The 16,980-nt window shown below is 31.0% G+C and overlaps 1 protein-coding gene across 1 annotated transcript in view; it reads right to left on the reverse strand.

Annotated features, from left to right (window-relative positions):
• LOC143072789 (uncharacterized) overlaps positions 1-15,812 on the reverse strand; it is a 115,003-nt gene extending 99,191 nt beyond the window's left edge. The window contains exon 1 of the mRNA XM_076247889.1: positions 15,266-15,812. The gene's annotated coding sequence lies outside the window, so the exon portion shown is untranslated. The remainder of the gene's footprint in view (positions 1-15,265) is intronic.
• Positions 15,813-16,980: the final 1,168 nt, after the last annotated feature.

The following is a 16,980-nucleotide window of genomic DNA, read 5'->3' on the forward strand; positions in this document are numbered from 1 at the left end:
AAACATACTCCAAATACAGGCGCTGCTTGAATGTTGCTACATAGAAATAAAAATTACAATTTGGAAACTGATATCTCTTTTCTAGTGAAGCTTTCGCATAACCGATCAGATTGTCAATCTCAAAATGTAACTCCATATAAGAAACGCGGACTGTATAAGTGATGTCCTTTATTTGATGTTCAATGGGATAGATGTGTTCAATATGACTTGGGTAAAAGTATAGATAGGTATATAAGAATGAGGATTTAGTCAAACTAAATTTTCTACTGAAATAATAAAACTGAAATATTAGTTATCTTCTTTTATTTTGTCCAATAAATTAATTCAAATGAATCAAAATCGAAGGGCATTGAATAAAACAATCTAAAATGTCCACGATCAACGTTTGCAAGAAGTTGACATCTTTACATAATTATTGCATCACGCTTTGACAAATAGTAATTAAAAGTGACATTGTGTGTACCGTATTTTGAATATTGTAATCACGTCAGAAAAATTCCTTATGATAATTCAGTCTTTAAATAGAAATAGCACTGTAAATGTCCAACGTTCGAAGCTGGATTTGCGTTCACCTTGCATAACGCTCAAACCAGAACATTTTGAAAGCAAAGGGTAAAGATGTTCCAGAAAACGTTAAATCAGCACTGTTTAAAACCATGGTTGTTATATTTGCAGTTCACGCAATTAAGTATTAACAAAAGACAAAGCGTCAAATATATGCATCCAAAATGAAACATACAGTGTACTGAACTTTATCACGATACACTGTCAATTACTTTGTTTAATACAAAGCTGCAACTGTACCCTGCAATATTTATCAGAAGGCATCATAGATCTATTTTAGTCGATAACACATGCATGTTTGTTTCGATATATTTGGCTTCTTTATTTTTCTAGATACTTCTTCTTGTAGTGCAGGCAAAGATGATGACAATTTGTGCAGTTATATTTATTTATAAGTGATGTAAGTTTTGCAATTTATCATGTCTGTATTTGCCTTGTGTTGCACAACATGCAAGGGTATTTACTCTACCGTATACAAACAAGAAGATGTGGCGTGATTGCCAATGAGACAACTCTTCACAAGAGACCAAATTACACAGGAATTAACAACTCTAGGTCCCCCCTACAGACTTCAAAAAGTCTGGATATACGGTAATATCCAGTAAATGTGTAATTGATTCTTAATACGGGAGTTTTAAAACCTTTTATAAAAAGTTCCAAAGCACATATTTTTTTTATTGTGAACTTGCGGATCACGAATTGTTCGGACACTTTGAACAAAGTGATTTGTTTTTGTCAACAATCTCGCATCCAATAAACACAAACAAAAGTAAGTGTATAACTGTCAATTCGAAGATATGGGCGTAATATACTGGCACCAATATAACTTCAAAACTTTGAAAAGTTTTAACATCTTGTTAGAACCTTTCAATTATCTATTTTAAAGGCACGTTTAGTCAACCTTTATTTTCATTTACCTGGAAATTTATTAACCTAACACGATTCATGTCTCCTGTTTATTTTAGTTGACGTCAACGTTTCCATAAATGTCAAAGTAACTTGTTTTCTCCAAAAGTGCAAAACAAAACCACTCTGAAATGACGCATATGCGAAGATTTCAGAACAAAGAGACACTGCTTTATAAGAAGATTGATAGTTTGAACGATAAAACTATCGCTGTGCATATATGATGACTTCGAGGGATATATCGATAAAAAGTCAGATGATCTTTAATTCTTAATGCTTGAATTAGAATAATAAAATTACCAAGTTTATATATAGACAGACAGCTAGACGTGAAGAAGTCTAATTTGTTTTAATTACAAAAGATAAAGACGGTTCTGTCCCGAAGGAACGATGTTATCCCGACTTGGGTCTAGATCAGATTACTACCTTGTAAACTATCACGTTAAAAGTCCGTTAAGCAAAACAACATTATAGAAATAAGGCGATTGCCAATAATATAATTATTCACCAGAGTCACAATGACGTGAATGTCAACAACGACAATGTATTACAATGAACAAAAACATACCTTATAAATAGTCAGCTATGAAAGGCTCGACATGACAAAATGCGAAACAATTCAAACGAGAAAAAAAAAATTAGGTCTTATTACAAAGCAATGATCGAAAACAAGTCTGGCAGACAGCAGGCTCGATACTTTTGATTTGCACATACAATGTGTCGCGGCGTCGAACATGTAGCGCCATTTAGGTTGCAACTCCAGAATCAAGGTTGACCTTGACGGATTTGGTTGTTCAGCTTGTTAAGGGCCACTTATTCTTTCAAATGTTTTGTATTTATGGCTTTTAAAAGTATGGTTTGCGGTACCGGCTTAAAATAAACAGAAGACGATATGGAATATGCGTCGATGGTAAAACAAACTTACGATGAATATAACCTAAAAAATATCGTGATGACACAATGGAATTCTTCATTACACGACATCTATGAAAAATATCAAGTTCTAAACACACAGGACGCAAAATGTGAATGAAATAAACAAACAATGTCAAACAAGGAAAAAAAAAACAACAAATACTGACACATTAATTACCAACAGGAAAAACTACAAAAAAATATCTGGACCTTCTCTTGAGTCTCAATTAGTGGACCAACAAAGTAACATTAAAGAGCATATATTTATAATAAAAATAAGGACAGGAAAAGTCTTCTGATTTGCCCAATAATATGGGTTCCTATTCTTTATGGAAGATTTGACACATTATCGTCATTGATATAGTACATGATGGCTGCTTCGAGCGCAATGCCCGGAAAACTATAAAACACTGCAATGCATAAACCGTAGCATGTTAGTTTAGGTTCTAATATATAAATTAACCAATTGATAAACCTTTCCTAATTACAAGCTACAACAATGAGCAACAAAAGTGTCCAACGAGTATTAAAGCGGGAAATAAAGAGTTGTAGGTCATTCCTAAACTTTATAACCTTTATAAATAATATTATCGTTAACAGCTTAGTGCGCGACTGTAAATCAAATTCCTATTTGTGAAAGAATCAGATGTCTACAACACATATCTGTCAGTGATGAAATTAAGTAATTTTTATTGTCAATTTATTTGATGAAGAATTAAAAATAGTATAGTTACTTAACATTGCAGAACAATTAATCAGAAAAGCATATGTGAATTCAATAGCCTATATACTCATGATTTTAATCGAATTAAAATCTTCATCTTAAATCCGATTGAAACTGAAAATAATTAGAAAGTTGTTTTTTCTCAGCAAGTAACATTGCATTGAACAAATAGTAGTCATTTTATCCAACGACGATAGATTTTACTGCAGCAACAGATTCAATTAAGAAAAGGAATCTCCCTGTCTATTAAAATTGGAAAAATCGATAACCGCACCTTTTTTGCGTTGTGACTATTTTTGGACTCCTGATAGATATTTCCTGTTGATGCAGATGTGTTAATTATTAATCAATATTGATTCTGAAATAAACTACAACGTATTTACACTTAAGCTGCATCTTACTGGATATTTACACTGCAAAACGGCATGAGATTCTGTAATGCGATACAGTATTACGAAGGAGAGCTTTAGAAAATGTCGTATCTATGTAATTTAAGACTGATTATAATGATGATTGTTATGGTCAGTTACTGTAGTTTAAAACGATCGCTGTTGGTAGTACTTCGATACTGGCATGGACATACGAATGTTGTGTTATTAATACTTGCTGTTACAGATTTTTTTTGTGGTAATTCAAAACGATCGGTGTTAATAGTAGTACTTCAATACTGGCATGAACATACGAATGTTGTGTTTTTAAAACTTGCTGTTACGGATTTTTAAATTACTTTAAATTAAGTAATATATCTCCCTCGCGTATAGCTCTGATTCCTTGTCTAACTTAGTTCCACTTTTTTTTTAACTACTTTGGCTATTATCAGCTCTTCAATTTTTATGAAGTACTATATGTATTAGATTTTCAAAATACTTTGGCCTTAGAGACAATTAATGTCAAAATGCTCATAGGATGCAGTAAAATTTGTACCGTTAACGTTATAACATGTATGGACCAATATAGATTTCCCTGGCATAGTCTTTCAGTGTTGTGTAAAAATTGAAAATCATTGATGAATTCAAACCACAATTTACCAAAGAAAAAAAAAAAAAAAAAAAAAAAAAATTATGGTTAAACTTGCTTTTGTTTTATCTGACAATTAATTCTTTTATTTGTTATGATTGTAAATATATATGCCAACAGATCAGACAGTCAGTCATCCCTTTGTTACCCGTCCTATTATTTTTTTTGTGAGTTATAGCTATTGTTACTCTTTTAAGGGGTATAACACAAATGTAAAATTGATTTTGTGGTTTAACCTAGCTAACATAACTACTTTAACGTTCTTTCTTGTTCCTTGTTTACACTCCAGTTTATGTTCAGCAATAACATTTCTAAACAAATAACAAACAAAGAGTTCAAAGAAATAAAACAGTTTTTCTTTTTTTGTGGTGTGTTTTACTGTTTATGCTAATATACATACATGCACTTGACTGATAAAAATATCCAGTTTTCTTAAGAACAGTAGTTAATTTTTGATAATAAATATCTATTTTATAAATTCTATTTGCACAGTGCATGGTGCTGTAACAACTTCCAAAGGCACACTCGTGACAAACGTAATGAGAGCCATACATTTGAAACTGTTGAGAAAATAAAAATCTAAAGTTACAGCTGAAAGCAACCAAAACTTTCTAAGATTATTTATGCCTGAAAGGGCCATGGAGTTATTATAATAGTGTATTAAAAAAACAATAAGAAAAAACAATATCATAATCAAATATAATACTGGCTATTTGGTAGCTGGTACCATTGGGATAAGATATTTGATCAACAGTGGTTCTTATTGACAGCGGGCCGAATTCAACAGTGGATCTTAACCAACAGCAGTAAAACATTGCAAATGATTATCATGTGCACGAAGCGTCTTTTTTTTTTTTTTTTTTTTAGGAAAAACACTCATCTGACACACTCTATCCCTTTAGTTCTTAATATCTGAAAAAAAATACTTATGTAAAGAGGTACGTAAAAAGATAACCTCTACGGTAGAAGAATGAATATTAAAATTTGATGTAAAATTATCAGATAGCTCAATAATGATACTTCCGATCTTATCCTTAGGTATAAAAAAAACCAAGCTATTTCTTTAATGAATACAAAATTTCTCGGGAATATTTCTATTCAGACATTCAATTTTGCTTATTATATCTCTGTTTTAATAGTATAAAAATTGAATATTACTGATTGATCGTTCAGATTTGCAGGTGGAAGTAGTTTTCGTGCAGGTGCTTTGTCTTCCGTCTTTTTCTTTTAGAAGCTGTGCTGTCTGTTGTACTGTAACTTATGACAAAAAGAAATTAGGATTGCTGCTGTGATTACTCCCTTTTAAATCTAAACTTTTTTACTTTGATTCACAAGACAGGTGCAAGACTAAGGTTTTTGTTATATGTTCAAGTTTGTTTAATTTTTGTCTTTCAATTGTATTGAACTCCAATGGTTAAAGGGAAGGATTTGGCTGTATTTCATGACATTCTCGGAAAATAAAATATCTCAAATACAATAATATCTGGCAAGGTTCCAAGAAAGGGATTATCCATAATAAATCATTTCTTGATTTTATATTAATTGTCAATATCATTTTGATTCCAGTCTTAAGTATACGAATCGCGTGTCTGACTCATCAAATTGTAAGCGTGGTACAGTATCTTTGATGAATTTTATTTTTGTTGATACCAGATTGTACTGTATTTGCTGTTAGTTTAACAATTATATCTTGTCTTAGATATAAGTGAAATAAAATTAAAAATGGAAATAGGGAATATGTCAAAGAAGTAACACTGAAAGACTGTTTCTGATAGTTATCAAAAGTACCAGGATTATAATTTTATACGCCAAACGCGCGTTTCGTCTACATAAGACTCATCAGTGACGCTCAGATCAAAATAGTGAAAAAGCCAAACAAATACAAAGTTGAAGAGCATTGAGGACCAAAATTCCAAAAAGTTGTGCCAAATACGGCTAAGGTAATCTACTCCTGGGGTAAGAAAATCCTTAGTTTTTCGAAAAATTCAAAGAAAATGTATAAAAATGACCATATAATTGATATTCATGTCAACACCGAAGTGCTGACTACTGACATTGACCATTGGCCATTTCGATGGTAATAGCTGCTATAAAACTATGAGAATATTTGAAAAAAAAAGTATATAAAGTATTCAAGCGTTTATGCATTATTGGCTTGTTATTCTTTTTTGGTAGTAATTAGGACCTAGTGATCCAACACTCTTAGACAAAATTAACCTAAATGGGATTTGACAATTCCTTTTGTGTCTCGTTTAATCATAAAGCTCTTTAGGTAAATATCCTTTTCGCTTTTGGGGTTTAAAAATTCCTGTTGGGTTTTAATAAAGAAAAAACGCTTCGGATGCTTCAAATTTTCTTTCAAAGTTTGTTTCCCAACCAAACTAGCGATAAATAATCCAGCATTATAAGTCATTAAAGGGGCAAGTGTTCGACAGAATGTTCTTTATTTCCATCGATTTGTATGATTATATAACTTTTTATAGTATATATTGATTATGGTTCTGCTATATATACATTTGTATATCGAGATAAGAAATATAATTAAATGACGTCTTCTCGGAGGTCTGCAACTTTTATTTATCAGCTAATATGAAAGCAAACAAAGGCTGTTTAAAACAGTATTAACACTAATTGAAATTCATCGGTACATGTTTTTGTTGCATATTATCTTCAATTCTTGGTGGGTGGGGACTGCTGAAGCTGTCAATTACTGGAGTTATATAATTTTAGTAATTAAATATAAAACACATTTTCAGACTGAGTAAAACTTGCCTTGGTCACATATTAAATCTATAGAGAGCTTTTTTTTTTTTTTATTTAAAAACGTAAAACTAGACAGGATTCAACTGTGTTGTACAACGACTGTATCCAAAATCAACGGTTGCCATTTCATACTTGTCGCGTGGATTTCTGGAACGCGTAGACACATTTACTGACAATATATATAAGAGTACAACGCTCCATCCAAATTTGTAAAAGTAAACCATAATAGGTCTAAGTATGGCCTTCCACACCGAGCCGTAGCTTACACCGAACAGCAAGCTATAAAGGTTTCAAGAATAATGACTAGTGTCCTTTCAGGAAAACCAACAGTCTAATATATAAAAAAAAACGAGAAACGATAAACGATAAACACTTACGAACCATACAAACAAACGACAATCATTGATAAGACTGTTTAAAGATTCAAACTACCTTAATTTGTCACGGCTTTTGAATTCTTTTCAACATTGCATTATTTTCCAAGATTTTAGAATTGATTAATTGAATCAATTAATTTGAAGAAAAAACAAATAAACACAGTTTTATGTAGCAGATTTTTGCTTGACAAAATAAAAAAAAATGTTCTTTTGTATGCATGGGAAGAAGGGTATACAACATAAGTTGCTAAGCCAAGTAATATCGCTTTAATACGCCAATGTACATATTAAAAAATTTGGCTTACATCAATTACAAAAAGCAGTAAATTTCCTATGTACATGCGGATTATACAGTCAGTTGAAAGCAAGGTTTTTTTCAAAAGATTTTTGCATTGCACAAAACGCTTTAACTAGTGTTACTTTTTGCATGATTTATGATCATAATATGAAAATACTTTAATAGTCTAATGTTGATATTTTTATTGTTGTAAAAAATGTGTCACATGCTCCGTTTTAATATCTGATGTGATTTAGGCGAAGCAGTTTTGGAAGGATGGTCAGGGATTGAAATTAGCACTGGTCCGGTGGCCTGATACCAGTAGATTCAAGGATGATACATAAAAACGTTTTTTAGAAAAAGGTTAAAATTATTATTTTTATTTGACTATACAGTTCACTTTTTTTATATCGCAATTTAAGGCTAAAACTGCATTTAAAACAATCTTAACATTGAAAAGATTTGCTCCTTCTATTTCATGTCAATGTTTTCAATAAAAGTATGATACATGATTTTGAATTTAAGAAATGTTGGTTTAAACCTAATTTTACAAATGTACACACTTATCCTTCTTTTATTATGAATTCAATAATATTCACAAACAAAATGATAACATTTGAGTGCCAAACAGAAATTTCTCTCACTCTGTAGTCATAATTCGTCCACCCATCCGTCTGCGGATGCGCAAATCTTCAATATCAATAAAAGTGTCATATGACGCGGAAAGTGTCCCGGATGAGGTGTCGGATAACACACGCGCGTATGCAATGGACGTTTTGAGAATTGGAGATCGTGATTTATATTTTAAGATGTCATAGAGAAAACCAGAGAGAATGTGATTTCTTTAAACAAACTTTTATAGGAGTGATTCAAGAATAATAGCTGTGAGGAATAAGCCTGCAATCAAAGTGAAATTGATGATTTACCCCCATTTACCTTATGGAGCAAAATGCATTCGGAAAAAAAAAATATATCAAACTTGCTTACCTGGATGCATTATTTTCAAGTTATACTACAAATCTGATCTATGAACATACTGATATGCCTGGACTGGGAATAAGACACCAGGGTTGGGGTATCCCCCCATTTTTCTGTTGTATCTAATATACATTTTTTTCTAAAAAAATCTTATCGAAAACACTATCCTACTTTTGGGGACAGGTTACACGTGCCTGCCCTTTTCTCTAATGTCCTATGAATTAAAAATCGCCAAACATTTTAAAAATAAGAATCGAGCATACTTATATGAGACTTTACTTTAACCAAACTTCACAGAAACGATAAATTCAGGATCGTTTGGAATCATAGATGAAGCCAATAGTGATTGGCACGACTATTTACCTTACAGGAAATTCATAGGCAGAACAACAAAAGAGAGAATAATTTATGCCCCCTCCCCCTTCACATACCCAAATTCCTTAAGAATATTAGATTTTGAAAAAATCTGAATCAAATGTATAGTGTTTTTTTTTTTTTATTAGAATGAGTTCTTTTTCATAAAATGGTGTATGCCAATATATTTTAAAACAACTCGTGCTTTATTTAAAACCTTCAACACACGGTATTATATCTTAATCATTATATTTTTGGTCGGACAAATAGCGAAAAACTGTAAAAATGCTATCTGTCCGGCTTGCAGGATGAATAGACATTTTTTACTATTTAGGACGAATAGCCACTGCCTTTATTTTATCTGACAATTAATTCTTTTATTTGTTATAATTGTAAATATGAATGCCAACAGATCAGACAGTCAGTCATCCCTTTGTTAACCGTCTTATTATTTGTTTTGTGAGTTATAGCTATTGTTACTCTTTTAAGGGGTATAAAACAAATGTAAAATTGATTTTGTGGTTTAACTTAGCTAACATAACTACTTTAACTTTCTTTCTTGTTCCTTGTTTACACTCAAGTTTATGTTCAGCAATAACATTTCTAAACAAATAACAAACAAAGAGTTCAAAGAAATAAAACAGTTTTTCTTTTTTTGTGGTGTGTTTATGCTAATATACATACATGCACTTGACTGACAATAATATCCAGTTTTCGTATGAACAGTAGTTAATTTTTGATAATAAATATCTATTTTATAATTTTTATTGGCACAGTGCATGGTGCTATAACAACTTCCAAAAGGCACACTCGTGACAAACGTAATGAGAGCCATACATATGAAACTGTTGAGAAAATAAAAATCTAAAGTTACAGCTCAAAGCAACCAAAACCTTCTTATAAAATTGAGAATGGAAATGGGGAATGTGTCAAAGAGACAACAACCCGACCATAGAAAAAACAGCAGCAGAAGGTCACCAACAGGTCTTCAATTCCCGCACCCGGAGGCGTCCCTCAGCTGGCTCCTAAGATTATTTATGCCTTAAAGGGCCATGGAGTTATTATAATAGTATATTAAAAAAAACAATAAAAAAAAAATAATATGCATTATTGGCTTGTTATTCTTTTTAAGAGCATCCACAGGAAGTAAATTCAGCCCCTAAGGGTATCATCAGCTCTGTATTTCTGCACTGTTTTATAAAATATAGTTTTTAAAGTCTCCGGTCATAGCCTTCAGTTGGTATTAATTGGCACCTAGGGTTCCAACACTCGTAGACAAAGTTTAATCCCTAAATGGGATTTGGCAATTCCTTTTGTGTCTCGTTTAATCATAAAGCTCTTTAGGTAAATATCCTTTTCGCTTTTGGGGGTTTAAAAGTTCTGGTTTTAATCCAGAAAAAAACGCTTCGGATGCTTCAAATTTCTTTCAAAGTTTGTTTCCCAACCAAACTAGCGATAAATAATCCAGCATTATAAGTCATTAAAGGGGCAAGTGTTCGACAGAATGTTCTTTATTTCCATCGATTTGTATGATTATATAACTTTTTATAGTATATATTGATTATGGTTCTGCTATATATACATTTGTATATCGAGATAAGAAATATAATTAAATGACGTCTTCTCGGAGGTCTGCAACTTTTATTTATCAGCTAATATGAAAGCAAACAAAGGCTGTTTAAAACAGTATTAATACTAATTGAAATTCATCAGTACATGTTTTTGTTGCATATTATCTTCAATTCTTGGTGGGTGGGACTGCTCAAACTGTCAGTTACTGGAGTTATATAATTTTAGTAATTAAATATAAAACACATTTTCAGACTGAGTAAAACTTATAGTCAAAATTGCCTTGGTCACATATTAAATCTATAGAGAGCTTTTTTATTTAAAAAGGTAAAACTAGACAGGATTCAACTGTGTTGTACAACGACTGTATCCAAAATCAACGGTTGCAATTTTATACTTGTCGCGTGGATTTCTGGAACGCGTAGACACATTTACTGACAATATATATAAGAGTACAACGCTCCATCCAAATTTGTAAAAGTAAACCATAATAGGTCTAAGTATGGCCTTCCACACCGAGCCGTAGCTTACACCGAACAGCAAGCTATAAAGGTTTCAAGAATAATGACTAGTGTCCTTTCAGGAAAACCAACAGTCTAATATATATAAAAAACGAGAAACAAGAAACACTTACGAACCACACAAACAAATGACAACCATTAATAAGACTGTTAAAGATTCAAACTGTACCTTTATTTGTCACGGCTTTTGAATTCTTTTTAACATTGCATTATTTTCCAAGATTTTTGAATTGATTAATTGAATCAATTAATTTGAAGAAAAAACAAATAAACACAGTTTTATGTAGCAGATTTCATTTTTGCTTGACAAAATAAAAAAAAATGTTCTTTTGTATGCATGGGAAGAAGGGTATACAACATAAGTTGTTAAGCCAAGTAATAACGCTTTAATACGTCAATTTCAATGTACATATTAAAAAACTTGGCTTACATCAATTACAAAAAGCAGTAAATTTCCTATATACATGCGGATTACACAGTCAGTTGAAAGCAAGTTTTTTTTCAAAACATTTTTGCATTGTAAAAAACGCTTTAACTAGTGTTACTTTTTGCATGATTTATGATCATAATATGAAAGTACTTTAATATCAAATGTTGAATTTTTTATTGTTGTAAAAAATGTCTCAAATGCTCCGTTTTGATATCTGATGTGATTTAGGCGAAGCAGTTTTGGATACATGAAAATGTATTAAAAAAAAGGTTAAAATTATTTTGATTTGACCATACAGTTCACTTATTTTTATATCGCAATTTAAGGCTATACTCCATTTAAAACAATTTTAAGGTGGTACCCAACACCTTCACTTAAGTTAAATTAATTTGGCTCGTTTAATTTTCATAAAATTTTGACAAAGTATTTACTTTGACCCTTTTACAAAAATATAAAAATTTCAAAAAATTTGAACCAACCGTTTTATCACTAAAATTACACTGGTTATATAGCAGTTTGACAAACAGTTGATCATTGGGAAGCTTAATATTCCCTTAAAACACAACGTAATTAAAACGTTTAGCTGATTTTACAGAGTTATCTCTCTGTAGTGTTAGGTACCACCTTAACATTGAAAAGTTTTGTTCCTTCTATTTCATGTCAATGTTTTCAATAAAAGTATGATACATGATTTTGAATTTAAGAAATGTTGGTTTAAACCTAATTTTACAAATGTACACACTTATCCTTCTTTTATAATTCCATAATCTTCACAAACAAAATGATAAGATTTGAGTTCCAAACAGAAATTTCTCCCACTCTGTAGTCATAATTGTAGATCTAGTAATCGCAAGATGTCTGTTACGAGTGACTGGACTGTTAGCCTCATGGATAGTGGCAGTTCATCGATAATCGCATGGTTTAGAAACTTTGATATCTATATTGGACGGTGATTAATTTCAAACTGCTTGTAAATATCGATTAATGGGAACTGATGGAGAAACAAATTGGAAGTAAGCCACAACATCAATATCATTATATGCCGCAATTGTTTATTGTTTGTGTTGCTCTACTTAATACTCAAAGTAAAAAAAAAAAAGAAAAAGCATAAGTGCTATTCGTGTAAAAAATGTAACTATTATAAATAAGAAGACATGGTATGAGTACCAATAAGATAATTCTGCATCCAAGTCACGACGTATGAAAAGTTAACAATTATAGTTCAAAGAACGGCCTTCAACACGGAGCTGTAACACATACTGAACAGCAAGCTACAAAGGGTCCCAAATGACTAGAGTAAAACAATTCAAAAAGGAAAACCAACGATTAAGATTGCTTCTTATTTTGTCGCTTGTTATGCCGGATGTATAAACTGTTCTGCCTTGCATTATTTGTGAGCATTCATCATTCTTGGTGCGAGCGATATCGTCTTTTCTTTAACTTTAAACATTAATATTACTACCTCATTTGTTTAACATTTTGTCATGTCGGGGCCTAACATTAAACACAATGGATTCAATAAGTTAATACTTTAGGACGTTTCAAACTAAAAACAAAAGCATAATTGATATATGATCTAATATATGTATCATACATGTAGGTATATTGTGGAATTTCTCGCTGCATTGATAAGACCTATTGCATGGTGACCTTCTGATGTTGTCTGTTCTGTGGTTGGGTTGTTGTCTCTTTGACACATTCTCTATTTCCATTCTCAATTTTATTTTCCCGTTTTAAACGAAAACGAATACGATGGCATAAGATATAAATGATCTTAACATATATAAATACGAATAATTGTTGCTTAAGCTTTGATTCGTTTTCAACGTTTAGATGCTTTGTTTTTATTCTGTCATTTTCAATCTTTAGTCATGGTGTTGTTTGTTTTAATTGGTCTTGAGATTATCTTATTGTTACCTCAACCCGATTAATTCAGATCCTCTGATGATCCACTCTACCTCTCCTTGTAACCATCGTAAAGAAGCAAAGTAAAACGACTTTTAAAACTATTCTGGTTGTTGTAACAACATTGATATATTCCTTATCTTTTTGTATAAAATAATAGCAGTGAGAGAATGCTGATTAAACTTTACTACGATTACAGAAACCATTGTTCTTTGTTGTCTGGTATTGAATTTCAAAAATAGATCAACAGTGAGTGACCTTCACAATAACGTTATGTTCTCTTCTTTTAATAAACAAAACATTCATAAGTTTACCTTCGCTATATTGATATCCAATTATACGTATATATAAATATCGTATCTGTTATCAAGAAAATTCTCTAATTTAATATCTTCTGTGAAACAACACAAGCATGGCAGCTGTGTACATAGTAAGGTTCTCTAAATATTAATGCAAAATAGACAGGAGGTCGTGCAAATAATTATTGAAATAATAGAAATACCATTTTTTTTTTATATTTAGGTTCGACGCAAAAGTGTTGCTACGTCATATGCACTACCTTTTGCTATGCTACTTATTGATATCAAAATGCATCGAAACGTGTTTTCTTCAAACAAGATATCATGACCATGACTAAAGGTATTAAACACGTGATCTTTCATATTTACATCTGGTAGAGTTCAGTTAGTATTGGGAGTATATGTGCAAAAATGCATGCACCAGTCATATTTAGGTTTCTTAATTCACGTAACTATGAAATATGACCACAATTAATATACGATCTTCAATCAGCTGATTAAAAGATATTTAATAATATTATGATGAAGTTTCATATTCCAACTGTTTTAACAACTATATTTCATAAAATTATCTATTTTCTGGAAATTAAATACTATGAATTGCTTAGTCAGTTATACCCCCTCCATTTCTATGACTGGAATCATTCTAGAAAACACTAGTTTTTTGTAATTTGTATTCAACGTATGTCTACATGGTCATAAATAATAACAATGGTTGTTCATGTACATGTAAGTAATAAACGTCAATATATCATAATGTAAGTACTAAAGACTGTGATGTCGAGATTAATTGGAACTAATCGAGTCTACCATGGATTTTCTTTCTGTCTTCAATAATTGGTGACATTTGAAGAAAGATAAATGTAATAGAGCTCTGACTTTTGATTAAATCAGAAATGAAAGAAAGATAGTAAAAATTGTGATTATTTCTTGACTTTTGTTTGGCAACAGGTTATATGTTGAACTACTACATGTATATTTTATAAAATTATATCTACTTCTGGAAATAAACTACTATAAATAGCTTAGTCAGTTATACCCTCCCTTTCCTTGACTGGAATCGTTCTAGAAAACACAAGTTTTCTATAATTTGTATTACGTCAGCGTATTTTTTCTACATGGTCATGAATAATAACATTGGTGCTTCATGTAAGTAATAAACTTCAATATATCATAATGTAAGTACTAAAGACTGCACTGTCGAGATTAATTGGAACTAATCGAGTCTAATATGGATTTGCTTTCTGTCTTCAATAATTGGTGACATTTGAAGAAAGATAAATGAAACAGAGCTCTGACTTTTGGTTAAATCAAGAAATGAAAGATCAAAGTGATAATTGTCACACAGTGACGAATTCTTGACTTATGTTTGGCAACAGGTTGACTTGTATAGTATATATACAACTTTTGAGTAGAAAATTCACATTGCCAAAATTGCCATTTTGAATGAGTCCCATATCATTTTCGATCTTGTACATATATTCCATAATAATTACCATTTTAATACTATTTATTTTTTTACATTGTTGCAACTTTTCTGAAGCATACCATTTGCTATACAAAAGAAATTTATATTGAATTCATTAAAAAGCTAGCATGTTATATAAAACTATCGGAAACTTCAACGATCTCTAATTAAAATCAAGTATACAAATTAATCATTTACCTTAATTAATAGTTGATATCTCACATTATTCCTATGGTCGCTATGTTACAATTGAACACCATAATATTTGTATATCTGTTTTTCTTCCAACTTTATTTTGAATAGAAACACACATCGTTGTTTGATTATCCTTTTCAATATATTGATAAATCCTCAGTAACTACGGCAAATAGTTCAATTTGTGTAAAATAGCAGTGTTACCATTACTCAAAACATTCTCTCTATTTGTAATCATCGAGAGCATCCCTTTAGCATCGAAGAAAAATGTAGACATCAATTAAGAAATGCAAACAGTGATTGATCAAGATATTATAGGTTATTGATCAGAATTGATACTTCTGTAATCACATCTATTCCTGCTTATATATGCTATCTTTAATAATCTTGAGAAGAATAGATTTTTAACGATATTTTTATTCTGGTCACATGCTGCTTGCTAGCTTCATTTTTATGTATGAATTCATTTTGAGTGCAAGATCGTTAAGCGAATTGAACCTATTTATAGTTTTCCAATTTCACTATCAACTGCTATAATGAACGATATTTTTTATTCTCCTTTCATGAATTTGAAACATCTCATTACAACGCCGTCAGATCGTTTTTAATTGAAATGTCTTTGTTCTTATAAAAGCTTTCTTTTGTAAATTTATAACAAATTAAATACAATATCATTTGTTATTTTAATATACCATATAGATTTTCTATTAAATTAACAAAGACCTATCTACTAATCACCAAAATGAATCAATAATAAACGAACAAAAAACAAAACGAAACTAACAAGTCTCTGATATCTTGGCATCATCATGATCCGTGTTTTCCTTATTTTACCATTGAAACCCGACTAATGCAATTTTGTAGTTATAGTATCCAAAGTAACATCTATCAAATAAGCTTTTATTTTGTTTTGCTTGATGTTACAAAAATCTATACAGAAAATGATAAGTTGCTGTATATAATTCAATTAGCAATAATGTTTCAAGCAGAGAAGTAGCCCGAATAGTGTATATCGACATTAAATGTATACTTAGTTTCTTTCTTTAATTATGTATTCTGATCTTTGAATTTTGTATGATAACTAGTCAATTTGGCTTTAATGCATTGTTATGTAATACGCCTTCCGGGATCTTCCATGTCACTTTCCCCACAGCAATAAAACAAGAAAGACTGCGAAAGACAGAATAGAACATTAAAATATTGATGTTCTTTTTTTGCAAGTTAAAAACCCTTGCAACAACTCTTTAGGTAGCATGTTGCAAGGCAAAACTTCTGTCCCCAAGGACCTACAATGTAGCTATTATATTTATTGTTAATTTATTCTCGTCCAGAACATGCATGGAATATGTGCCACTGGATTTTAAGCAATTTAAAATTCAATCAAATAAAATATGAATGACACTTAAATTACGTATATATTACAATGGACTCGGTTTCATCAATGTAATAGACAAATTATTACTTTACACTTTTTTCTCTAGTGAATGATGGACAAACATACGCATGTGTAAGTGACAATATGCTCAAAGAAACAGATTACACAATTCGACATAAATGTATTTTACCATCCAGTCTATAAAAAAATCATAGTTAATTTTTACAGTATACGTTGTATTTTGACCATCCATATGAAGAAGGAGAATGCTTATAAAAATCCACGTTCTGAAAATAAGGAGTTCCTGTAATGATTTTAGGATCAAATGCGTAATGTGAAATGA

This window comes from Mytilus galloprovincialis, chromosome 4 (genome assembly GCF_965363235.1).
Source record: "Mytilus galloprovincialis chromosome 4, xbMytGall1.hap1.1, whole genome shotgun sequence".
Lineage (NCBI taxonomy): Eukaryota > Metazoa > Mollusca > Bivalvia > Mytilida > Mytilidae > Mytilus > Mytilus galloprovincialis.